General features: G+C 35.3%; 1 protein-coding gene across 1 annotated transcript in view; it reads right to left on the reverse strand.

Annotated features, from left to right (window-relative positions):
- The window catches only part of ec (echinus), a 419,892-nt gene extending 413,593 nt beyond the window's left edge, over positions 1–6,299 (reverse strand). The window contains exon 1 of the mRNA XM_069829354.1: positions 5,801–6,299. The gene's annotated coding sequence lies outside the window, so the exon portion shown is untranslated. The remainder of the gene's footprint in view (positions 1–5,800) is intronic.
- Between the last annotated feature and the right edge of the window lie 20,938 nt (positions 6,300–27,237).

Raw genomic sequence — 27,237 nt, forward strand, 5'->3', positions numbered from 1 at the left:
ATCATTTCTTTTCTTTTCATCTAACCTCGAAACCTATGATAGATACTGGTGTAGACACAGTGATATGAGGAGGAAGTTTTCCGCTGAAAATGTTTTTCATATTATTATTATTATTATTATTATTATTATTATTATTATTATTATTATGACTTATTTTGTTAAGTTGTATAATTGTAATGACGCAATACAGTAGGATGAAAAGCGGCCGGTAAGATGTTGATACTTATGAGGAAACGGAGTAACCCCGAGAAAATCCCAACCATTAACTTGTCCACATCAGGAGTCACTGTGGCTGGCCATACAGCATGGGATATTGTGGTAGGTATGTAAGCAACAGGCGGATTTTATTCTCATCTGCATGCAACTGGTTCCATATGACTGTGGCTTCATTAAATGAGGATCTTGCAAGTTCAGCGTCAAAGTGCACCGTCACAAAGAACGGCACTGTGTTTGATAGACGGAGCAGACCGAGGGGCCACGAAAAGCATAATGCAACACACGTTTGGAAATAAATACATCCGACAACTTTACCGCAAAGTATATGTAAGGTTGTTTTCAAAGAAAACTAACAGTCTGTTCTTGCACGTTTCTATTAAAATCACATCTGATTCAACATGAATGAAATCCTGTTACGTTAACGGTTGTTTATGAGTTTCACTGTGCGCCTCGTAAATAATATCTACAGAAAAGCAATACGAAGTGAACCGTAACGAGTAGGCACATTAAATACATTACACAGAACAAATCCAACCATGAATCCCGTACATCCGGAGCAGCCGCGTTAAGACACAGCTTTAACGGCGGCGTCTGAAAGCCCAAGTTTTGGGTTCGTAACTCGACCAGAATATCCACGTTTATCGGTTGTTTTAGTTCAGCCGTGGCGAAAATGTAACTCACGAGCACATTGTGGCTCGCAATGATAGCTGTGCATGTCTCTTGCTCCCCCAACCCCCACCTTCTCACTCACTGGAGTCAAACTCCGTTCCATTTGTATTTGTCTCTGACCTGCGAATGGCGTATCGTCGCAATGTCTCTCTCGAAACCATGTACCTCTACAAAAACGAAAGTTTCAAGTAGGATGGGAGGACGCGTTTTTTTGCTGCCAATATGGTGAGAATATTAAATGTATGATTTGTTCACAAGTATTTCGAGGAAAACGGTTGTAGGTAACATAAAACAGCATTATACTACATGTTACTCATGAAACATTAAAAGACTGTGTTGTTGTTGTTATTATTATTATTATTATTATTATTATTATTATTATTATTATTAGTTCGATCCTTTTTCAGCAGATGTACGAATAATGCGGTTAGGTCTTCAATTTAAAGTCACAGATTTACAATGCAGCCTAATGTTACAATGAAAGCTAGATGTAGAGGCCGGTAGTTTCCTAGTACCCGCTACTCGTTACATAGGTCGTTTTTATGTTTACACAGTGGCTCGTTTCTGAAAAGAATTTTAATAGTTTGTTACTAGATGTAATTCTAGTCAGTTTGTAATACATTTTTGAATGTGTTCTTAGGTTAGGTTAGTTTAGGTTGTAGTTCATTTCCGACAAAAGAAAATATTTTTATCGTTATCTATAATAATGTGTTCTTAGGTTAGGTTATGTTAGGTTAGTTTAGGTTGTAGTTCATTTCCGAGGAAAGAAAATACTTTTATCGTTTTTCTTTTAAGAAAGGAACCACTGTATAAACACAAAAACGACCTATGTAATGAGTACCGGGTACTAGGAAATTACCTGTAGGCCTAAGGACTTGACAAATGTTGAACTTCTCAAATCTTTGCCAAAAAATAAATATCCGAAGCTTCGTTCTTTCGCTTGCTCTGTTGAATCCATGTTCGCTACAATTTACCTTTGTGAAAAATTATTTTCAACAATGAAAATAGTAAAAACCTAATTTAGATTACGACTGACAGACAAATACCTTCGTGATCAATTACGACTAGCAGTAAGTGACATAATTCCTGATTTTGAAACTCTGTCGCAGAGACATTCTGAAGACAGTTAACTTTAGATTGTGATAATGTGTCATATGTTTTCTTGTTCATTTCTTTCTTCGTTACACGTAATAAACAATAGCTTCTAACCTTATAGGCCTACTCTATAAAATTATATTTAAGTGCTTGACGTAAGGAAAATGAAATCCGTTAATAAGTCAGACAGTTGCTTGACTTCCCCTTCGGGTGTCCACCTCCCTCCATAGCTGCTATGCACGTTGCAGGTTACACAGTGGCTCGGCGCACGATTACATTTTCGCCACGGCTGTTTTAGTTAGATACCCGGTCCATATGTCGAACCTACAACATGAAAACCCCCTTGTCCTTTTGTGTTCATATGGTGTTAAGCCCAGACATATGCTTTGGTGCTGATTTCAGTTCTATGATATCGTCGTTCCTGCAATAACTTCTATGTGCAAAGTATAAAATTTTTCAGTAGGAAGAAAAAAATACATTTATTCATCATATGGCAGCCGTACGTAGGAGACTGTGAATGCTTACATTTTCGAAACAAAGAAATATAATTACATATAGGAGATTTTATGATTTGCTATATCACTATTTAAGGTATTTAATAGAGCAAAAATCTGAAAATCGATAAATATGTCACATAGAAGTTATTGCAGGAACAACGACGATATATTAAAATAAAAGCTTAACATTATTTCCATAAGTTAGTCTATCTTTGTAAGTAGGAAGTTTTTAAATACTACCAGTAACGATTCTTTTAATCCGAGAAGTTATATGGCCTTTGTAAAACGGTTATATTTATTTATTTATTCATTCATACTGGTAGAGTTAAGGCATAGGGTCTTCTCTTACACTCTACCTGGTCACAAAGTATACAAGCAATGAGAATTTAACAAAAAGTTGAACAGAATAAGTTACTATCATATGACAAAAAAATAATAGCATAACAAAATCGACACTAAACAACATGAAAATAATACCTACCACAATAGAAAAAAGAAAGTAAAATACAAATCTAAAGATTGGAATACAATAAAAGCAACTCAGTACAAATAGTTAATAGGGAAAACGTAAGGAAGAATACAACAAAATGGAATGTAGTGAAATAATAATAAAAAAGAAGGAAAAAATACGAAAATTAAATAAAATGCACAATAAAATGGGTATGATAATAAATTCATCTGGTGATGAAGAGAAAAAGGGGGGGGGGGGAGGAAGGAAGGAAGGAAGGAAAAGAAATATATATATTTTTACAAAACTATCGAAGAGAAAAGGAATCTGAATTGAAAAAGTGCAATTTTAGTTTATTTTTGAAACTGGATAATGTCCGACAGTCTCTGACATGTTGTGGTAGAGAGTTCCAGAGATGACAGTAGTTGAGAACAACAGACTACGGATGGAATACGAATTATACAAGGAACTACCACAGTCTACTATATACAGTCACGAAGCTTGAGTTTTGAGGGTGCTAGAAACAATAGACTGTTACGGTACTATTTTGCATTGCCTGTAATGAGGCGATATTAGCGATCCTAGTGGTGAGCAACTATCTAATGTTTGCATATTTACTACGTATTGAGCTTCGCGACTGTATATATTAGACTGTGGAACTACCCCTGAGTAATCCAGTACTCTGAAAGCTTGCCCCACATCTGAATTTGTCCTTATCTGGCTGACAAATCTTTCGTTAATATTGCAATGAAAATAACTTCATAAATATTACTATATTACTGTAAACAAGCCTCGTATAAAATAAATAATCAATCTGTAAATTACATAACTGCATTTTGGTATTTTATTTAATGACACTAACAATACAAATGCTATTCTGGATCTGACAGATAAGATGTCGGTTCAATAATGGAAATAAGGAAATAACACCGAAAATGGTACCTAAAGAAAGTCTGACTGAAAGACCAGGATATACCAGGAAATTTAACTTATAATGGCATTTAAGAATTCTGAAATTCTGTTATCGCAGTGACAAACTCACGAGTTTTTGCTAAAGATAACCTTGTTGCTATTATAATAATGAGCCCTACACACAATTTTAGTAGTAATCCACAGTTCCTTCATGTACTTGAATATGTAGGCTAAAGATAATGTAGAATATGCGTGGATAAAATTATTGTAGTAGATTTTAAAACGTATTATTACGGGTATGAGCCACCGGCGTAGGTCAGTAGGCTGAGGCGCTCGCCTTCTGATCTGGAGCTGTGCTCCGGTGTGGGTTCGATTCCCGCTTGGGCTGATTACAGAATTGGGTTTTTTACGAGATTTTTCTCAACTGTAAGGCGAATCCTCGGCCTTATCTCGCCAAATACCATTTCGCTATCACCAATTCCGCTAAATAACGGAGTAGTTGATACATCGTCGTTAAATAACCAACTAAAAAAATACGCATATGCCTAAAACTGAATCCTATCTCCACAGGCAGTCATAATGTCCTAGAGGCGGCCTATGCACAAAATTCATCTTTATTATATTGTTTAATTACCGGTATTTTATTAATTAGTTCATTCAGTCACTCACTGATTTATCTAGTCATTCATTCAATCATTCATCTAGTCATTCACTCATTGGCTCAATTATTAATTTATTCAGTCACTCAATTATTTATTCAGTCACTCAACTATTAATTTATTTAGTCATTCAATTATTAATTTATTCAGTTACTCAATTATTCATTTATTCAGCCACTCAATTATTCATTTATTTAGTCACTCAATTATTCATTTATTCAGTCACTCAATTATTCACTGACTCAATTATTAATTTATTCAGTCACTCAATTATTCATTGACTCAATCATTATTTCATTCATTGACTCAATTATTAATTTATTCAGTCACTCAATTATTCATTTACTCAGTCAATTATTCATTTACTAAGTCAATTATTCATCGACTCGATTATTAATTTATTCAGTCGCTCAGTTATTCATTTATTCAGTCACTCAATTATTCATTTATCAATTATTCATTGACTCGATTATTAATTTATTCAGTCACTCAGTTATTCATTTATTCAATCACTCAATTATTCATTTATTCATTGACTCAATTATTAATTTATTCAGTCACTCAATTATTCATTGACTCGATTATTAATTTATTCAGTCACTCAGTTATTCATTTATTCAATCACTCAATTATTCATTTATTCATTGACTCAATTATTAATTTATTCAGTCACTCAATTATTCATTGACTCGATTATTAATTTATTCAGTCACTCAGTTATTAATTTATTCACTCAATTATTAATTACTGCAGTTGTAAGAAACAGATATTAAAGTCCTCAACGTTTAAGACTGCATTTTCCATTTAATGTAATATTATTTGCTTATTAATATGTAAACATTACTATAATAGGTCTACTTAACTTCTCGCGATGTTGTTTTTATTGTATTTATCATTTTCCGAATTTGAAATTTAACTCCAAAACCCATTCCGTCCTAGATATTTATAGGTCATAAAAAGAAGGTAATGTTCTCACACAAGAGTACTAAAAAACTTTAATTATTTGATAGGTCTATATTTTTATGTCTTGACTCTCTTAAATCTTTCTCTAGAAAGTATATTTACAAGATATTGACATATTAGCTTATAATAGTGGCATTCTTCATTCAACAATACGCAAGCTGGACAAAATAATCTTCTGCATTAAAAAAAAAAATAAATAGATTCAATGAACAAGTAGTACACATTCTGTTTACTGAATATAAATAATATATTTCTACCTTCCACGTGCATTTTCTTACCGGTATTCTTGTATATGAGAATTCATTACAATCAGCTGCATTAATAAATTATATTATGCTCACCTTAAACGAGGTTAATCCAAATTACGTACCGCTCCCGGCTCGATCTCAGGGCTGTCATAACCTAATTCTTCATTATTGTGAAGCGTCACTATCTTGTATATTTTTAAAACTTCACTGTCACAAGTTAATCTCAATAGAAATCTAATAAAAGAAACGATTCTTCAAAGCAGTAAAATCACCACATCTTCTTACACAACACATTTCACGAAAACCCACATGGCATGTGTTTGTTGTGCAGGAAATGTCACAGACAACACTCTTCTCCATGCGTAACAATACACAAGGTTCCATACAGCGCTTAGGCTACGCACATAAGCAATTCTGTTTTGCAATTAGCACACGTGGAGACATCACAGCGTCACACAGTTTTAAAAGCACCTCCTTCACAATTACGCACTCGACGCAATGCGTACTAAACCACAACATAGGCGAGCACCCAACGGGCGGACTGAGCCGAGTACAACTACAGCCACACAAAAAACAAAACACTACTACGAAACCCACTTCTCGGCCGCGCGCGCAGCAGAGAGAAAGGTCATTCCGGTGCTGCCAACATTACAACGATGAGGTGTCTAGCGTCTACAGCACATTGCGGACAACAAAATCAGTATGAATTATTGCTTTATGTTTATGAGTTATTTTGCGTTAATGATATACTATAGTACAAATGATAATTGTAACTGTCCTATTCTAAATTAATATCTCGGAATAACAATCGACGAACGCTTTTTTCTCTTTGCGTTAGGTTTAAGAAAAATTATTCACTACTAGCCGTTCCCGTGCGCTCCGCTGCACCCGTTAGAAATAAAATATAAAGTAATTACATAATTAAAATAGGACATTTGATCCAGGGAACATTCGTGTTTGATAGAAGGATAAATCGTTTAATTTGTTACTTAATTTAAATTGCATCCAAATAATTAAAATGAGATCATTTTGGTCCAGAGACACTCATTTGGTGCAATGACAATTCCTTTAACATGTTTCTAATTTTTATTACATGCAACCATAGTTTAATGAACATTGACATCATTTAGATTTAATGTGTATACTTTATTTTACTTGTTATAGGTTTCCATTGAATTATGGTAATAACTTAATTTTAACTCTTGTTTTCTACGTATTCAGTAAATGGCGCTTCAAATAAATTATATTATATAATATTACATATTATATTATATTATATTATATTATATTATATTATATTATATTATATTATATTATATTATATTATATTATATTATATTATATTATATTATATCAGAAGTTACTGTAATAACATTATAGCATTATGTCCATCTAGAGAAACTACACTTTCCAATGGTGAAATAATAATTAATTATACAAATCGGTTAATTTAGCTTCCGATATTACTTCATACAAACACAGACACATTCTCTGTAGGCTATCTTTCATAGCTTTCGATTGTTGCTGTCCAAGGTCCCTTATAGACGAAGTCATTTGTTTTTTAATTCATTACACGGCCTTAGATGGCAGTTACTTTAATTTTAAAACTCATTTATCTCATTAAATATCAGTCCTATCAAAATTTTTCAAGGAATAAAACTTATCGCAAATTAGTTTTAAAGAAACTTTTGTTATGTAACATTTTTCACAAAAATCAATAATAAGCGAGATATTTCGATTTATTTAATTCAGGCCTCCTTATAACCCCCCTTTTAAATAATGTATTTTGAATGCCATATAGCCTAAAATCTAAGTTACAATGAACTTAATTTATATTTCAATTTTCATCGAAATCCGTTAAGCCATTATCGCGTGAAAAGGTAACAAACATACAGACAGACAGACATACAAACAAAAATTTCAAAAAAGCTATTTTCGGTTTCAGGGTGGTTAATTATATATGTTAGGACCAATTATTTTTGGAAAATCGAAAATTACCAAAAAAATTTCGGCTACAGATTTATTATTAGTATAGATATCGTTATCCTACGAAATTACTTGACTATCCATAATTTACGGTTGATTTACCTCGCATTAGTGCAAGCTATATTCATTCATTGATAGTGTTAGTGATCCATACAATTATCTTAATGTCGTCTATCATCTGATTTCTTCTGCCCCGATCTCTTCTCGCGTTCACCATTCCTCCAGAAGAAAATTTCTCCTCAACCAGTGACCCAGCCAATTCCTTTTCCTCTTTCTGATCAGTTTCAGCGTCATTCTTTCTCATCCGCTCTTTCCAACACAGCTTCGTTTCTTATTCTGTCTGTCCATTTCACACGTTCCATCCTTCTCCATATCGACATTTCAAATGCTTCTATTCGCTTCTCTCTATTTCGCCGTAATGTCCATGTTTCTGCACCATACACTCCACACATAATATAACATAAGATGGGATTGTGCTTTAAGTATCTCTCTCATGCCAAAAACGTTCTAGAAAAGAATAATAACATGTTTTTTTTTCTCTCTCTCTCTCTTTCTTGTACGGAGGAGGAACCCGAAGGCTTACACTGCAACTTGAGACTTATTGTCCTTACCACTCCTATTCTGTGAATGATTGGGTAGCCGAATGGCCACGCTCTTGTACAAATACAGCACGCCGCACCGTGAACTTAACCCGCGCTGTTGCATGGATGATGATAAAGATATGTGAGTTAATGGCGACGATATGAGTCCGGGGTCCAACGCCAAACGTTACCCAGAAATTCTGCTTCAATTAGTTGAGAGAAACCCTAACCAGGTAACTTATCCCAATCAGGATTTGAACCCGGGCCCGCTCGTTTCAGGGTCGGGCGTGCTAACTGTTAGGCTACTCCACAGTAAACAAAAGAAGCGTTTTACTCGTATTATTCGTCAGACAAACACTCTTCTGTTTTCTTGATTTAGCAGCAATAAATTTGTAGGCCTACAGAAGTATCCAGTGTGAGTACTTTTTGAAAAACTCTTAATGAGCATTATTCGAAAATATAAAAAAAATATTGGGTATTCGATTTAAAATAAGAGAGTTGGAGTTAGTTTCGCTTCAAAGCAAAAGCGAGAAAACGGCTTGAAATTAAAAATAAAATATCAGTTTCCATCCAATGTAGAGAAGCTACTTTCTCAAAAACAGAAACATTTATAGCACCATTTTTTTATTTCATAATTACTGAAACATTTTTTTTCATTATTACGTTCAACGTTTCTTATGGTATGCTTCTAAATTCACTATTAATGTACAGTATGTTAATAGGAATATATTTTTTTTATTTTGTTAATCAACTTACTTACTACTTTTTCTTATGGTTATGCTTCTAAATACAATGTTAATGTACAGTATGTTAATAGGAATATTTTTCTTCATTTTTTTAAAATCAACTTACTTACTACTTTTTCTTGTGGTTATGCTTCTAAATACAATGTCAATGTACAGTATGTTAATAGGGATATTTTTCTTCATTTTTTTAAATCATCTTACTTGCTACCTTTTCTTATGGTTATGCTTCTAAATACAATGTTAATGTACAGTATGTTCATAGGGATTTTTTTCTTTATTTTGTAAATCATCTTACTTAGTACCTTTTCTTATGGTTATATTTTTAAATACAATGTTAATTTACAGTATGTTAATAGGGATATTTTTCTTTATTTTGTAAATCATCTTAGCTACTACCTTTTCTTATGGTTATGCTTCTAAATACAATATTAATTTACAGCATGTTAATAGGGATATTTTTCGTTTTCTTTATTTTGTAAATCATCTTACTACCTTTTCTTATGGTTATGATTCCAAATACAATGTTAATGTAGGCCTACAGTATGTTAATAGGGATATTTTTCTTTATTTTGTAAATCATCTCACTTACTACCTTTTCTTATGGTTATGCTTCTAAATACAATGTTAATTTACAGCATGTTAATAGGGATATTTTTTCGTTTTCTTTATTTTGTAAATCATCTTACTACCTTTTCTTATGGTTATGATTCCAAATACAATGTTAATGTAGGCCTACAGTATGTCAATAGGGATATTTTTCTTTATTTTGTAAATCATCTCACTTACTACCTTTTCTTATGGTTATGCTTCTAAATACAATGTTAATATACAGCATGTTAATAGGGATATTTTTCTTTTTCTTTATTTTGTAAATCATCTTAGTACATTTTCTTATGGTTATGCTTCCAAATACAATGTTAATGTACAGTATGTTAATAGGGATATATATATATATATATATATATATATATATATATATTGTAAATCATCTTACTACCTTTACTTTTCATTTCCCTGTACGAACCCCAAGAAACTACAGACGTCTTATGTACAGATACGGAATTAAAAATTGGGCAGAATCTTGGTAGCAGTACTCCTCTCTATGTAGGCAACAAGCTTCGCAAGACTGTACACAAGTAGCATACATTTAAGCGCTCTTGTTAACTGCACATGCGTATTGCGTTGTATCTGGAACTTTGTAACATTAGGTCGCCCAAATTTTGTTTCTAGGTCTGTACTATACTAGGCCTAGTTACATGTTTTCTAGATCAGCATCCTTTTCCATTGCTTGCTTCCAGATCTCATAACCTCAAACGAATGCATTTTTTCCTCATCTACTCTCTTTCGAAAAGAATCTACATGGAAAACAGAATGATGCGTCACGCTCAATACTTGTATTCCAGTCAAGAAAATAACTGATACCGTTCGGATTGAAAACTCCTGAAATGCTTACCGTAACGAGTCCTAAGATACAGTTTTAGGAACGGCTGTCATTATTTCCTAAGTCACTAAGACAAATGCCGGGATGAGCTCTGAAAGGAATGGGCCATGTTTCCCCCCTCCCCACATTAATTTCGTCATTTTCCAAACTAGAGCCTTCTGAAATCCGAGTCTTGCTTTGCATAATGTGTCGACTTCGCTTTTCAAGGCAACCTTATTCGTATGTCACTAACACAGCCCAAGAGCTCGAATCCCTTCTTGCGATGACTAGGGACTCCCGCTTCTCCCCACAAACTGCAGGCTTTTAACATCTTCGGCGATCCTGCCCTGTTGCTGTTCCGTCGTGCTTCGTCCTTGTGGTAGCTGTTAGGTTACATCCATTTTCAGCTTTCCATTTCAAAATTCTCTAATGTTCCTTCATATGAAACGGCTAAAATCGGAGTGAGATGAGTGGCCAATAGGTTTGGAGGTCACATAGAAAATTCCTCTCAGTCCTATTTAATTTGCAAGGATGCGTTTTCGCATATCTTTCAAAAGTTTCTCCTCACATTTCCCCCATTCATCCCACTATTCATTCATTCATTCATTCATTCATTCATTCATTCATTCATTCATTCATTCATTCATTCATTCATTCATTCATTCATTCATTCCGTTCCTTCATTAATCTATCCATCCATTCAATCCATCCGTTCACTCCTCTACTCAATCCATTCACTCCGTCATCCACTCCTCCATTCACTCAATCCAATCCATCCGCTCCTCCATTAACTCCATTCACTCCTCGTTCACTCCATTCGCTCCTCAATTTATTTTTTCATTCATTCAACTCATTCATTCATTCCACTCACCCCCTTCATTCATTCCATTCACACCTTCATTCATTCCACTCACCCCTTCATTCATTCCCTTCACACCTTCATTCATTCAATTTATTCATTCCACTCACCCCTTCATTCATTCCACTTGCCTCTTCATTCATTCAATCACCTTTATTCATTCCACTCACCTTCATTCATTCCACTCACCTTCATTCATTCCATTAACACCTTCATTCATTCCATTCACACCTTCATTCATTCAATTTATTCATTCCACTCACCCCTTCATTCATTCCACTTACCTCTTCATTCATTCCACTCACCTTCATTCATTCCATTAACATCTTCATTCATTCCATTCACTCCATTCATTCTATTCACTCCTTCATTCATTCCATTCACTCCTTCATTCATTCAACTCACCCCTTTATTCATTACACTCACCCCTTTATTCATTCAACTCACCCCTTTATTCATTACACTCACCCCTTTATTCATTCAACTCACCCCTTTATTCATTACACTCACCCCTTTATTCATTCCATTCACACCTTCATTCGTTCCATTCACACCTTCATTCATTCCATTAACATCTTAATTCATTCCATTCACGCCTTCATTCATTCCATTCAAACCTTCATTCATTTCACTCACACCTTCATTCATTCCACTCACCCCTTCATTCATTCCATTCACACCATTCATTCAATTTATTCATTCCACTCACCCCTTCATTCATTCCACTTGCCTCTTCATTCATTCAACTCACCTTCATTCATTCCACTCACCTTCATTCATTCTACTCACCTTCATTCATTCCATTAACACCTTCATTCATTCCATTAACACCTTCATTCATTCCACTCACCCCTTTATTTATTCCCTTCACACCTTCATTCATTCAATTTATTCATTCCACTCACCCCTTCATTCATTCCACTTACCTCTTCATTCATTCAACTCACCTTTATTCATTCCACTCACCTTCATTCATTCCACTCACCTTCATTCATTCCACTCACCTTCATTCATTCCACTCACCTTCATTCATTCCACTCACCTACATTCATTCCACTCACCTACATTCATTCCATTCACTCCTTCATTCATTCCATTCACTCCTTCATTCATTCCACTCACCCCTTTATTCATTACACTCACCCCTTTATTCATTCCATTCACACCTTCATTCATTCCATTAACACCTTCATTCATTCCATTCACTCCTTCATTCATTCCATTCACGCCTTCATTCATTCAATTTATTCATTCCACTCACCTCTTCATTCATTTCACTCACCTTCATTCATTCCATTAACACCTTCATTCATTCCATTCACTCCTTCATTCCATTCACTCCTTCATTCATTCCACTCACCCCTTCATTCATTCCGCTCACCTCTTCATTCATGCCACTCACTCCTTCATTCATTCCATTCACTCCATCCATTCATTCCACTCAACCCTTCATTCATTCCATTCACTCCTTCATTAAATTCATCCCATTCATTCAATTCATTTATTCCATTCACTCCTTCATACATTCATTTCATTCACTCCTTCATACATTCATTTCATTCACTCCTTCATACATTCATTTCATTCACTCCTTCATACATTCATTTCATTCACTCCTTCATACATTCATTCAATTCAATTCATTCATTGTTTTCCACACAATAGTTACGGAAATATTGCGTATTTGTGTTATGTACGTACATGCATATATAAAATACACTACCTACGGTACTATAGGCCTAGTGTTAAATAAGGTACACATTGTATTTTACATTTTATTACTTAAATATTGGAGTATAGACATTTCACGTAATTACTGGAATTTCCTCAACTCGCCAGTCACTTTTCCCTGTTGCTCCTTCCTAGTTCTCATTATCCTAACGACCTTTTCTTTACTGTCTAAACATGCATATAATTGGGTCTAATCATTTAATAAAATCTGTATAAACAGTCAAGAAATGAGCAAATCTGTTCAAATAGCTTCCAAAGTAATTAATCACCATTGAGATAATAAAAGGTCCCATTGCCCTTGAGGCAAGTAGACCAAGAGTTCGCCTTAAATTATTCTTCAGCTTCTGGTTTGAGCATCCACACGAAGACAAGCTGGCTGACCCGGTGCGTTATATAATCAAGTTCCATCACAACGCCGACAAAAACCTCTGCTGAGAATGGAATGCGGTCCTGCTACAGTTTCGCTACCACCTGGATAGTAGGAAGAGACACCAACCAAAGGCCGTCTTCAATAATAATATTGCAGAATTCTAATTAAATGAACTCTTATGTGTAGTAAAATCACACGCAACCAGATTAACTTATACACTGAGCAGGCATGATGTACGCAGGGGACCATGTTTAACCATATGTTATGGCTGCGAAATTGGTTGCTGTTTTGTTTTTTGCATCTCTCGATCTGAACAACAGAGGGCACCAATTCACAGACCAGAAATACATACCTCAGAGGTCAAAAGCTTTATTGTACCCTGGGGCAAACATACCAACGGCTTTCAAACTTTTAAATTGCGCCCTCGCAAAAAATAAAATAGACTATTTTCAAACGCAGCGCAGCGTTCGTACATTGCGTTAACACTCTGAAACTATTATTACAAAGCGATACAAAGTTACCATCTACTTACACTCTCTATTAATACGAACTTGCTATATTAATGTAATAATTAAATATTTACGTAGGCCTACACACATTTGAATGCAGATATAAATATTTATACCGAGTGGAAGGGGGATATAGTCCGGATCAGCTTATTTAATACTCTAAGGGTGAAACCTAACCATTTTTTCCCTATTACTACAGGACATCATTTTATTTTTACTCCAATTTTTATTGTACCTGAGTTTTTGAATGTACTTCACTCCCACCCCTTCTACTAAGGAAGTTCCAACTCCACACAGAACCAAGACCGCAGATAGTAAGCAGTACTGAGTTACTGAGTATAGTACGTTCCAGAAATATGTTCGCGTTTTCCAGTGACGAAAGAGCTTTCAATATTGAATCATATTTTCGCACAGGTACTGTCCGTTTGCCTACGTCGCATCCCGATTTCCCCCACCTGCTTCTGCTCGCCCCTCTGTAATAGCTGGGCTGTCTTAGCTCTTTTCTGAAAACATTAATTTCTCTTAGGAATTGGAAGTTTACGTAATATTATACAGCTGTTTAATTTAACTTAAATAAAAAGGGCCTCGTTAAGTAATTAACTGTCACGTGATTTCCTCCCTTTCTACAATCCTGCGGCATAACCACTTGGACGGACAGTAGATAGCATGTCTGAGTAATTTTATATTTTCGGGTCGGGCAGAAGTGAAATTGAATTTACAGTACGTAGAGTAGGTACAGAATTATTTCAACATGAGTTACTAGTACGAAGGACGAAACTGGCAATTGGAATTAGATGCAATAGTCTATAGTGCGATAATATGCACAAAAGAACTGAAGCCTGTATCGAAATGAACGGCCACCATTTTCAAAATTGTGTTTAAATATTCATATTATGATTATTTTTCAATTTAACTTCTTTCTCTATATTGTACGCTAATGTGCTGTAGACAGTACAATATACACTGCATAATGAATACGTTCGCATGGATAACTCACTTCGTGAGTAAAAACACTTATTCTTAATACAGTACTGTACTTTGATTAAAGAAAAATCGTAATGAACATTATCAAACTCAAAATCGCGATATTTCCTAGTTTACTTAAATGGATGAACTACTTTTCTTCCTTCCTATACCTAGTAGAGTGATTTGTGTTTTACGCCAGTATCATCGAACTCCAGTCTTGGAGGGGGGAGCAAGCGGTGTTTCCGGTTCTCTAAAGGTATAGATAGGTTAATATTAAAAATGTTAGTAAAAATAAAATGATGTCCTGTACATATGCTAGTGGAATAATGGTGATTTTCTACATGTCAGGTTGAATTTTCTTTTACCAAATTTTTTTTCAAATTTCAAGTACTGACAGATACGAACTGGCAGCTATTTTCTGACTTATACTGGCAGCAATAATTTTGGTTTGCAGTAAAGGAAACTCATGAAATGGAAGTATAACTAGAAATCTGAAATTTCAACGTAATTAATAATGAATTAGTAATACCGGTATTAATATTAATATCAATACATAATTCAGTTGTGTTGCGTTGTGATTCCAATTCAATACTATATTCAAGTAAGTGTAGGCTAATTAAATAAGATATAAGTTTTAGGCCTACTTGATATGAAAAATGCACGTGTATGCAGATTCTATTATTCCACATTCAACGACTAAATCAAGAAATTTCAAGGATGGAGCAAACAAAATTCGTGCTGAAGTTATTCCAAAATTAAAAGAATCAATAGACAAATCGCCATATGGTTTTTAAAATTAATAATTTTTGTTCAATATTATCTCGAATTTCCTCCTTGGTTTCTTTATTGTATTTACTTTCGTCCTGTGCCATTACGAATATAACACTTATAAAATTTTATAAATTTACTGTTCCGTTCAATTAGAGGATAAAGGCTAACATTATTTTTTATCTTTTTTTAGGTCTTCTTATACTACAAATTAATTTTCTTATAGACAACATTGTTTGTTAAAATTTTATTTTATTCTAAATAAATTATTATTTAAATATTTAATTGTAAATTTTCATTCAACCTGACAGCCTGTATACCTACTAGGTTCACTAATCAGGTGATAGGACATTAGGAAGTTTAACATTTCCATAGCGCATACTGCAAACACATCGATCGAAGACAGTTTCAGTCTATGATACCCTTCAAGTGATCGAGGCGACCTGTCGCCCGTGATGGTTCCTCGAGTGTTGTGCTTCCTGTGGAGTCAGGACACGCGGCAGTCAGCCTGCTGCGTATACGATAGTACGGAGCAAGCGACCGACCACGCGTGTATCATGATTCATGACTTTCTTAATGAAACGCAGAGTCTAGTGAACACCAATAACTTTAGCACAATACTATTTTGATAGCCATGATCGCTAAAATTCTAATAAAAAAGTTACATATTATATTTTTTGTGTAAACCATCTTCTCGTGTTTAATTACTTTCTTTCAAGAAGTGAGAGCAACTCACTCCACATTTTCCTCCGTGACTCGAAACAAACTGTGATAATCTTCGTCTCTAGTCTTGACTAGTTGCCTGTATACTTCATATCAAATACGACTCATTGTAAACCTCTTTTTATAAGGTCACAAATTTTGACATTGCCGTTTATGTATGTATTGGCCTGTCTCTTTTACATTCGGAATAACATTAATAATTACATAGTATGTACTTCTGTTCATAAATATTCTACAAGAAATAATATAAATTTATATATTGACAAATGTAAATACAGTATTACCCAAAACAGTTTTCTATTCTTTGCTCTTAAATTATTTAATAGTCTACCTGTTGATATAAGGAATCTTCCATTCCGAGTGTTTAGGACACGAATTAGGACTATATTATTGGCAAATCCATTGTATGATGTTGATGAGTTTTTTAATATTCATGTATCTTAATTTGCATCCATTGTATGATATCATGTATTTTAAATTGTATATGACGATGCCATACATGTTCCACATGTTTTTGCAAAAAAAATCTATCCATCCATCCATCCATCCATATCTACTATCCATCCATATCTATCTATCTATCTATCTATCTATCTATCTATCTATCTATCTATCTATCTATCTATCTATCTATCTATCTATCTATCTATCTATCTATCTATCTATCTATCTATCTATCTATCTATCTATCTATCCATCCATCCATCCATCCATCCATCCATCCATCCATCCATCCATCCATCCATCCATCCATCCATCCATCCATCCATCCATCCATCCATCCATCCATCCATCCATCCATCCATCCATCCATCCATCCATCCATCCATCCATCCATCCATCCATCCATCCATCCATCCATCCATCCATCCATCCATCCATCCATCCATCCATCCATCCATCCATCCATCCATCCATCCATCCATCCATCCATCCATCTATCTATCTATCTATCTATCTATCTATCTATCTATCTATCTATCTATCTATCTATCTTTCTATCTACCTACCTACCTACCTACCTACCTACCTACCTACCTATCTATCTAATCTGTCTTATTTAGCGTCTGAATGAGACGGTGATAATGCCGGTAAAATGAGTCCGGTATCCAACACCGAAAGTTACCCAGCATTTGCTCAAACCTCAACCAGGTAACTTGCCTCGACCAGGAATCGAACTCGCGCCACCTGGTTTCGCAGCCAGACGCGATAACCGTTACTCCACAGGTGTGGACAATACCGTAAATAGCCTACTCCGCTTTCAAACAGTTCTCTTAAAACCAGTAATATTGCCTTATTTTATTTATTTATGTATGTATATATTGTATGTATGTATGTATATATTTGTCTTTAAGCAATATACCTTTTGGTGAGGTGGCACTTCACATTATTAGTATACAGTGCCGTCTCCCCGATTTACAACGCTTTTCGTACAAGTCATTTACTGTAGGTCATTACTTATTTTTTATTTATTATTGCAATTCCTCCACTAGTCTTTTCTTGCCCGTCATCAATTCCTCCACTACTTTACTCCTCACCCATTATTATACCAGAAATACTATACTATACTTCTAATTCTTGACCCCCCCCCCTGTATGACACATTTCCCCTCACTCCACATCTCTAACTATTTGCACTTTTCACTACTCCCTTTTCCACATTGCTACTTTATTTTAGGTTTTAATTTTCTTTTCTCACGATTTATTTCCCCTCCACACCACTGCCTTAAGTCATACTACTTTTTCACCTTGTTTTCATCTCTTCCTTCATCACTGCTCCCTGAACTATCACCTACTTGCATTACTCTGCTTCTCGTCAGCCTCGATTTAGATCTTAGTTCTTTCACCCGCTTCGGAATTGCTCCCATCTGATGTCCATTATTTCCAATCGCTTGCACTGAGGTTATGTTCTGCTGTGCTTGCTGAATATTTATTTATGTTTTTTAAGGACTACAAAATTTTCGACACAGATGTATTGACAGTTAAACTATCTTCATTTTAGTTGCTTCGATATTCAGAAAAAGAAGGGCCATATAACAAGCTCGACACCATTTCTTAGCTATTTCATTAAAACAGACAATCTTTAGGGGCGTTCTAAGTTATTGTTATACGTTTAAGCTTAAGGGGAGTGGGTAGTGATATCTGTGCGATTAAAAAATTTCATTACAAAAGTTCAGTTCAATATTTCTAGGCTTTTAGTGCTCAGAGTGGAATAAAAATTTCCATGGTTATATAATCAATCATTCTGAATTCACTGGTATAAAACACAACTAATTAGTTTTTTATCCAAGTGCAAAAGAAAGGCCCTAACTGAAAACCTGTTTTCCCATTTTGCTAAATATACCTCATTCTTCAGGTGCACATTACTTGCTACAATCTTCACTCATATGCCTTGTATTTTTTTAACTTATCTAGTAATGTATATCGTAAATTCTAAAGCAAAATTTAGTTAAATATTTCACCCCTAGTCAAACAGAAAATATATTGAACTTTGTTTAACATTTTTTGCAATTTTTTTCAATGCATATATATTTTTTGCTCGTGTTATGTATGCGATATTCTTCAACACGTAGGTCTACTATGTAGAACACAGCCTGCAGAAAACATTGTACAAATTTCCTATAAATTGATTCATTAGTTTCAGAGAAAAATGCACTTAAGTTTGAAAAATATCAATTTATGCAAAACTGCATATAAAAAGGGAGGTATGAATTACATGCACTGCCAAATTTAAAGAGGCCATTTAAAGGGCTTATCTGCAGAAATACTCCCCCCCCCACAATATTTATATTGTTTTAAAGAGCAAGTTGTGTATTTTTAAATACAAAATAAAAATTCGGATCTTTGACCCAAAGTCACTACCTGGTTCCCTTAACATGCTTCATGTCTACACTTCAACCTGAATACATAGTCACCTAGCTTTGTACAATAAGTAATAACATGTAACAAATGTGGTGTGTGATCTGTACAGTACAAACCAGTTCTGTTAGTGTCTACTTATTTCTTGCTGACTTTTCTTACCAAGACAATTGCGCTAAACTCGTTATTTCAGCTCTATAAAATCCAACACAATACGAAACGTCAGCAAGGCGGGTTAATAGCCTTTAGTACTTCCCTCTTTTTAATTAGCGTTGATTTAGCGTTCTCAAACCCTACAAAATAGGACGGGGACCAGTGTGGACAATATTATCAACAAAAGTCACGTGATTTCAGAGACAAAAGAAACGTGGCTAGATTGCAGTATTGTTGGGGATGAAGATAAAAGAAGACGCCACAAGAATATCTGAGTAAGGTAAAGAAACACCAATTTCGTGAGGCAAAAGGGGCTTAAGACGCACTTTAGCTTTCCAGAAGTATGTATACAGTGCGTAAGTTTGATGTTTACAGTCTTTCTGATATATTGTCTTACCAACGCATGTTTGCTATGTCTTAACTTACCCAACTACGACTTTTTATTACACTGTATGTAAATAGAAGTTAGGCTGAGGAATATAAATTTGAAGAACTGGAAACGTTAAGTCACCTAGAACAGAATAAACCTTAACAGATCATAACGAAGCAGAGAAGAGACGAGAGAAAAAGAAAAGAATAGAGCACAGCAGAATAGGAAAGAACAGAGCTATGCAGAGTAGAGCAGAAAAAAAGGATAGAGTAGTGCAGGGAAGATAAGAAAAGAATAGAGTAGAGCAGAATACAAAAGAGAAGAGTAAAAAAAGAAAGTAATGCAGAGCAAAGCAGAAAAGAAACGAACAGAGGAGTGCAGAAAAAAAAGGACAGAGCAATGCAGATTAGGGCAGAAAAGAAAAGAACGATACGTGTTAATCCTTTTATTTAATTTGCAAGAAATCCATCCATTTTATTGAAAATCTGCAAAGCCATAAATCCTTTCTTCTCTAACAATTTAAATAAAATCAGAATCATACGGATAGTACTTATGAAGTAAAACAGTCGGACGATTGATCAGGCGTCACGCAAACACAAGTGGTGCACTATTTTCAGAGACGGATAATATGATGAAAGGGGAATTGTTGAAGCTGTTAGTGAAATGGGGAAAAAAGGGGGACTCACGAAAAAAACTCTTACAATCTTGACTTTGTCCACCAGAAATGAAACTCCACCGTCGCCAAGACTTAAACTCGGATCCGCGGTTATCGTAAGCCAGCGCTATGTATGTCAACTGAACTACCAAGGCGGCTTAGTTGGTTACCAGATGGCACTGTCCTTCTCTGGACTCTCTTGTTGCTATTGCGCCATGATGTTTAGTTTACGTCACCTTTAAAGCTTGATGTGGGGGAGATATTTATGACACAGAGCCCCCAGCTTTATTTACTTTCTGAAGGAAGTCCTGTAATGCAGCATAATAGTATGTTTACCGACCTTAGGGGGACACTCCACAAAAAAAAAAAAAACAAAAAAAAAAAAAAAAAAAGACAACTTTTTTCCAACAAAATTTTTAGACCATGTTTACCATGTAAAGAACTAACAAAATCCAAATTTTGAACTCCCAAATGTTTTTGGCTATTGATTTTTTTATTTTTTACATTCTTTTTAAAAATATTTTAAAACCCAAGTTTTTAGTAGAAGATCTCAATTTTTAAGCTTGGTTTTTCTTTTGTTACATTCACAAGACATATAGAAACAATTCATGCATTCGTTTTAAGAAATATCTAAAGAATAAACTTAAGCAATCATAGAAAGTCACTTTTGTGACTATGCCCTGAATGAAGCACGGGTTGTGTTTGATGAAAATTTTCCAACTGACGGAGCTACGGTTGTGTCGTGCATAAATATACGAAGAGGCTATGGATATTGATCAGAAGACCCCGGATGTTTAGGCATTTATTTTGGTTAAAATAGGCAGGCATATAGGCACTATAAATAGTAAAAATAGGCAGTGAAATAGGCATTTATTATTCAGACAAAAATAAACAAATACTTAATAAACTATCCCATACGGTACTCACTTTCCTTGGTTACATGTCACAACAAGATGCTTTTTTAAGTCGTCAACTGTCATAGTGAGCCGCCTGTCAGAGAGAACTTTTTCATGGTGGAAAAAGATCTTTCTACTTCTACTGAAGTGATTTGAGCAAACTTAAAACAACTTATTTTCAAAGGACTGTCTCTACTTTCTTTCAGAGATGGGGAAAAACCGACTGTGTATTGTCTCAAAAAGAGGGCTGTGAGAAGGGATTAGAGACTTCAAAGTACGCGTGACTTGTGCGTGCAAGCGGCAACAGTAACGGGACCTGGAGACTTGCTTTTAATACTTCCCTCATCCCCTTTCTTTCGCTGGTAAACTCCGAAGTGACCTGAGCACTGAGGGTTATACTGTTCAAACATCTTTGTCAAGTGACATAAAAGATGGAATCGGTAGGGACTTCTTGGAAACGTATGTATTGCTGGAGAATAAGGTTCTCAGCAAATATTTGTGTGAGGTGAATATATATTTTTAATTTGTACAACCTTTCTTTTTTGTTTTTGATATAATTTATGTGCGGTTTATTTTAAATGCATTAAAAATATATAAAATGTACAATAACGATGTAAAAAAAGGCTAAAAAAAAATGTATATAACCTTAAAATAGACAACGGGAGCTAAAATAGGCAAAAAAAAAGGCAAAATAAAAATTGGGCCTATCGTCACCAAATGTGTGGAAACGTGTTTATTTGAATAGGTAGGTCTTTCACACTTACACTCAGTTTAAGAAAGGCATTTTGCCTAACATCCGGGCTCTATTGATCAGTTTCTTCATCATAACGGCGCCCACGAGCAATTTTCAGAATCTTGATCTACTTTATAAATTTGGACTATGTTTTAGGCTTCGGATCCTAGATTGTCTTTAATTTACACATGCAGGTGCATAGAGTAGTCGCTTGCACCTTCCCGGACAGATCAGAGCGGGACACCTGCTCATCCAACTGCAACTGGGATGTCAGTTGTCAACAATCTGAGTGTAATTATTGGGATCAGCCATTGTGACGGGCAGGTGCTCCCAATCAGTGATCGCGGCACCCGATACTGTGCAATTAGGAAGAGCGTGCTGCTTCTGTCCAGCTCTTCACTTTTTAATCGACTCAAACAGAAATTAATAAAGGCTAATCGACCGTTCAAATATCATCACAGAACCAGACTGTGTGTGCGTAATGGTCAACAGAACGTGGGTAATGAGAGAATTAACTAAAGTGGTAGAATATATCAGATATCGTCGCTTAAGAACCAATACCGCGTAACTGACAAAATGTAAATTTTACAGGAGAAGGAAAAAACCGAATAAAAACCATAAAAATAACGGAATAGTCTTGAAAAGTGGTGTGTGGCTATGAAATAGCTTAACTAATTTATAACCAAGTGAAAATTGATGATCATGGCTGTAGACATTTGGCCATGTCACTTACGCGGTATTGGAACTCTGCCGTTGACTACATTTTGTTAGTTACGCGGTATTGTGAGACAACTTTAGCAGCTTCAAGATACATGTTGACAAGCGTTTACTTTACGATGAAACTGCTTTCTGGAAATATTATTCGTGCTCTTGTATATGTCAATGTGTTATCTGAATTGTTGTCCTACCATCTCACTTGAGGTCAAGGTAGGTAGGCTGTAACTTGAATCAGCACTAGATTACGTTCCAGACAATGATTGCTGTATTCTTATAGTCAATCAAATGCTGAAACTATGGGAAAGGAAAAACGAAGATACAGTTCAATGTTTATTGTAATAATAATAATAATAATAATAATAATAATAATAATAATAATAATAATAATAATAATAATAATAATAATAATAATCTGTTACTAGGTACTTTATTTTCACACTCCGTATTTGAATAGATAAGTAGAATTGTTACTAAAACGTTGCTGACAAGTATAATTTTATAATAAAATAATTAATAATAATAATAGTATTATTATTATTATTATTATTGTTATTATTATTATTATTATTATTATTATTATTATTATTATTATTATTATTATTATTGACAATGGACTTGACTGACTTGCGAATAATGAAAAGAAAATCATATAAAAATATAATAATGATAACTTTTCAAGCACAATATTCGTTAAACACAATAAATAATTATAGGGCTATGCTGAAATCACAAGAAGTAATCCTTGAGTAACCCTAGTGTGGAATACTATCATAAAAACTATGGCACAATCGGTTCTACATAGAATAATGTGACGGTAATTTAGGCAGGCTACTAATGCTCCTTTTTTCTGTGCTTTTGCACGAGAACATGACATTTTTTTTTTTTTTTTTTTACTGAAGGGACGCCGTCAGTACTATTAGCTAACCAATATCGCACAGTTCATTCTTTAATTCCCAATGTACACAGAAACATCATTTTGCAAACCTGAATTTTTTTCTCATCAACTTTTAAGATTGTAGACAAATGTTCATTCTTCTCGATTCAGAATTTGTACTGCCAGGTCTCTTCGTAGGAGTGAAATTCACAAGATTTGATACGTGAACGGTCCTCTGTCCCCAAGTCATAGTTTTCCAGAATGCCTGAAAGATGTGTCTTCTCTCAATGGAAATTAAATTACAACCTCTTACTTTCGAATTTTGGCATATTTTATAACTACACTCTGGCCCCAAATTCCTTGCATCTCTTTCCGTATCATGTGTCACTTTGCCATCTTTCGACCTCTTGTAGCTAAGATAAGCTTCCTCTTCCATTCCAAGTTTTCTATTTTTCATTTTCTTCCACTTAACCTTGTGTGGCTTTGAACTTCTTTTTCTCTTTTCTGTCAAATTTCCATGAAACGCTTGAAGATTCTTCTCTTTACCTTTTTCTGACGAATGTAAAAATGTAGAATAAGTAGCACTCACAAATTCTTCGGGGTCGTCTACATCTGAAGACGCATCCGAAATTTAGTGTAGATCTTTCATTGATGAGGTATTGTTTTCAGTTTCTGTCCTATCCTATTTCTAGCGGTATTATTTTAATAGTGTTGCTTTAAATCATACCAGTCTGCATAATATGATCATAACCTTACCGGTAACACTGGCCGGACAATGCCTGATCTGCAGCAACCCATTTTCAGAAGGACGGTTTTCTTTTGCATTTGAATTATCAGGCAGTACACCTACGAATAAGATGAGATTACTAGTGTTTATAAATGTGATATAAATGGATTAAAAAACATGTGTAGTAAATATTGTCATCAATTTAGATCTTCCTCCTACCGGAGGAAATGGAAGGAACCAAGCTCAGGACCACTGAATGTAGCGCAAATTATTTTAGCGGCCCATTCATGATTATTTATATTACTTAAATTAAGTTTGCTGTTATGATTCCGTAACTGAAGAAAAATAAACGTTTAATAACTGTGATACTTCTTATGCCATACCTTTGTTAATGTTCACAGAAGTTTCTCCCATCTTGAATTCAAAACATACCACAGATAGGATTTCGTTCTCGCTAAACTGACTGTCGTCTGATTCATTGTCCATTTCTTTTCTTGTATCTGTAGGCCTATATAATGATAAAATATTAAATGTACTATATTTCAGTGAATAAACTTGCAGTAAGATTCTGCGTGAATTCAGCTCAACTAACATTAAATTGACATTAGTGAAATAATTCTATTATATTTACCTTTTAAATAATTGAAACTGAACACTTCTTTAATCTTCTCAGAATATCACACATTGTTGACACAATTTCACAAGTCAGTAACGCGAACCAGCTTCCGTACTGAGGGCGCGCAGGGAGTAGACGCAACAGCCTATCTGTAGTCAGATACGCGGTATTTCCAACAGACTTCTCGTGACTTCAGATACGCGGTATTGTACCCCCCTCCTTCGCACGCAGGCCATTCATGCAATCAAATTCCTGCTCTTGTCAATGCATGCAGATGACAGTAGAGGTACCATCTGTGCAAAAAAACAGTTTTGACCAAAAATGTCAGTTACGCGGTATTGGTTCTTAAGCGACGATATCTTCGCGTTATTGCGTTCAAAGAAGAAGAAGAAGAAGAAGAAGAAGAAGGGAAAAATCGCTGAGTATCGAAGAAATAGAAATTGCTCAAGTATAGGTATGAAGAAGACGAAGAAGAACAAGAACAAGAAAGCTCGAGTACGAAGAAGGAGAACAAGAAGGCTCGAGTACGAAGAAGAACAACAAGAACGCTCGAGGACGAAGAAGAACAAGAAGAAGACCGCTCGAGTACGAAGAACAAGAAGAAGAACACTCCAGTAGGAAGAAGAACAATAACAAGAAGGCTCGAGTACGAAGAAGAACAAGAAGAACGCTCGAGTACGAAGAGGAACAAGAAGAACGCTCGAGTACGAAGAAGAACAAGAAGAAGACCGCTCGAGTACGAAGAACAAGAAGAAGAACACTCCAGTAGGAAGAAGAACAATAACAAGAAGGCTCGAGTACGAAGAAGAACAAGAAGAACGCTCGAGTACGAAGAGGAACAAGAAGAACGCTCGAGTACGAAGAAGAACAAGAAGAACGTTCGAGTACGAAGAAGAACAAGAAGAACGCTCGAGTACGAAGAAGAACAAGAAGAACGTTCGAGTACGAAGAAGAACAAGAAGAAGAACGTTCGAGTACGAAGAAGAACAAGAAGAAGAACGTTCGAGTACGAAGAAGAACAAGAAGAAGAACGTTCGAGTACGAAGAAGAAGAACGTTCGAGTACGAAGAAGAACAAGAACAAGAAGGCTCGAGTACGAAGAAGAACAAGAAGAACGCTCGAGTACGAAGAAGAACAAGAAGAACGCTCGAGTACGAAGAAGAACAAGAAGAAGAACGTTCGAGTACGAAGAAGAACAAGAAGAAGAACGTTCGAGTACGAAGAAGAACAAGAAGAAGAACGTTCGAGTACGAAGAAGAACAAGAAGAAGGCTCGAGTACGAAGAAGAACAAGAAGAAGGCTCGAGTACGAAGAAGAACAAGAAGAAGGCTCGAGTACGAAGAAGAACAAGAAGAACGTTCGAGTACGAAGAAGAACAAGAAGAAGAACGTTCGAGTACGAAGAAGAACAAGAAGAAGAACGTTCGAGTACGAAGAAGAACAAGAAGAAGAACGTTCGAGTACGAAGAAGAACAAGAAGAAGAACGTTCGAGTACGAAGAAGAACAAGAACAAGAAGCTCGAGTACGAAGAAGAACAAGAAGAACGCTCGAGTACGAAGAAGAACAAGAAGAACGTTCGAGTACGAAGAAGAACAAGAAGAACGTTCGAGTACGAAGAAGAACAAGAAGAAGAACGTTCGAGTACGAAGAAGAACAAGAAGAAGGCTCGAGTACGAAGAAGAACAAGAAGAAGGCTCGAGTACGAAGAAGAACAAGAAGAAGGCTCGAGTACGAAGAAGAACAAGAAGAAGGCTCGAGTACGAAGAAGAACAAGAAGAAGGCTCGAGTACGAAGAAGAAGAAGAACAACCAGAACAAGAAGAAGGCTCGAGTACGAAGAAGAAGAACAACAACAACCAGAACAAGAAGAAGGCTCGAGTACGAAGAAGAACAAGAAGAAGGCTCGAGTACGAAGAAGAAGAAGAAGAAGAACAACCAGAACAAGAAGAAGGCTCGAGTACGAAGAAGAAGAACAACAACCAGAACAAGAAGAAGACTCGAGTACGAAGAAGAACAAGAAGAAGGCTCGAGTACGAAGAAAAAGAACAACAACCAGAACAAGAAGAAGGCTCGAGTACGAAGAAGAAGAACAAGAAGAAGGCTCGAGTACGAAGAAAAAGAACAACAACCAGAACAAGAAGAAGGCTCGAGTACGAAGAAGAAGAACAAGAAGAAGGCTCGAGTACGAAGAAGAACAAGAAGAAGGCTCGAGTACGAAGAAGAAGAATAACAACAACCAGAACAAGAAGAAGGCTCGAGTACGAAGAAGAACA

Source organism: Periplaneta americana, chromosome 6 (genome assembly GCF_040183065.1).
Source record: "Periplaneta americana isolate PAMFEO1 chromosome 6, P.americana_PAMFEO1_priV1, whole genome shotgun sequence".
NCBI classification, from domain to species: Eukaryota; Metazoa; Arthropoda; class Insecta; order Blattodea; family Blattidae; genus Periplaneta; species Periplaneta americana.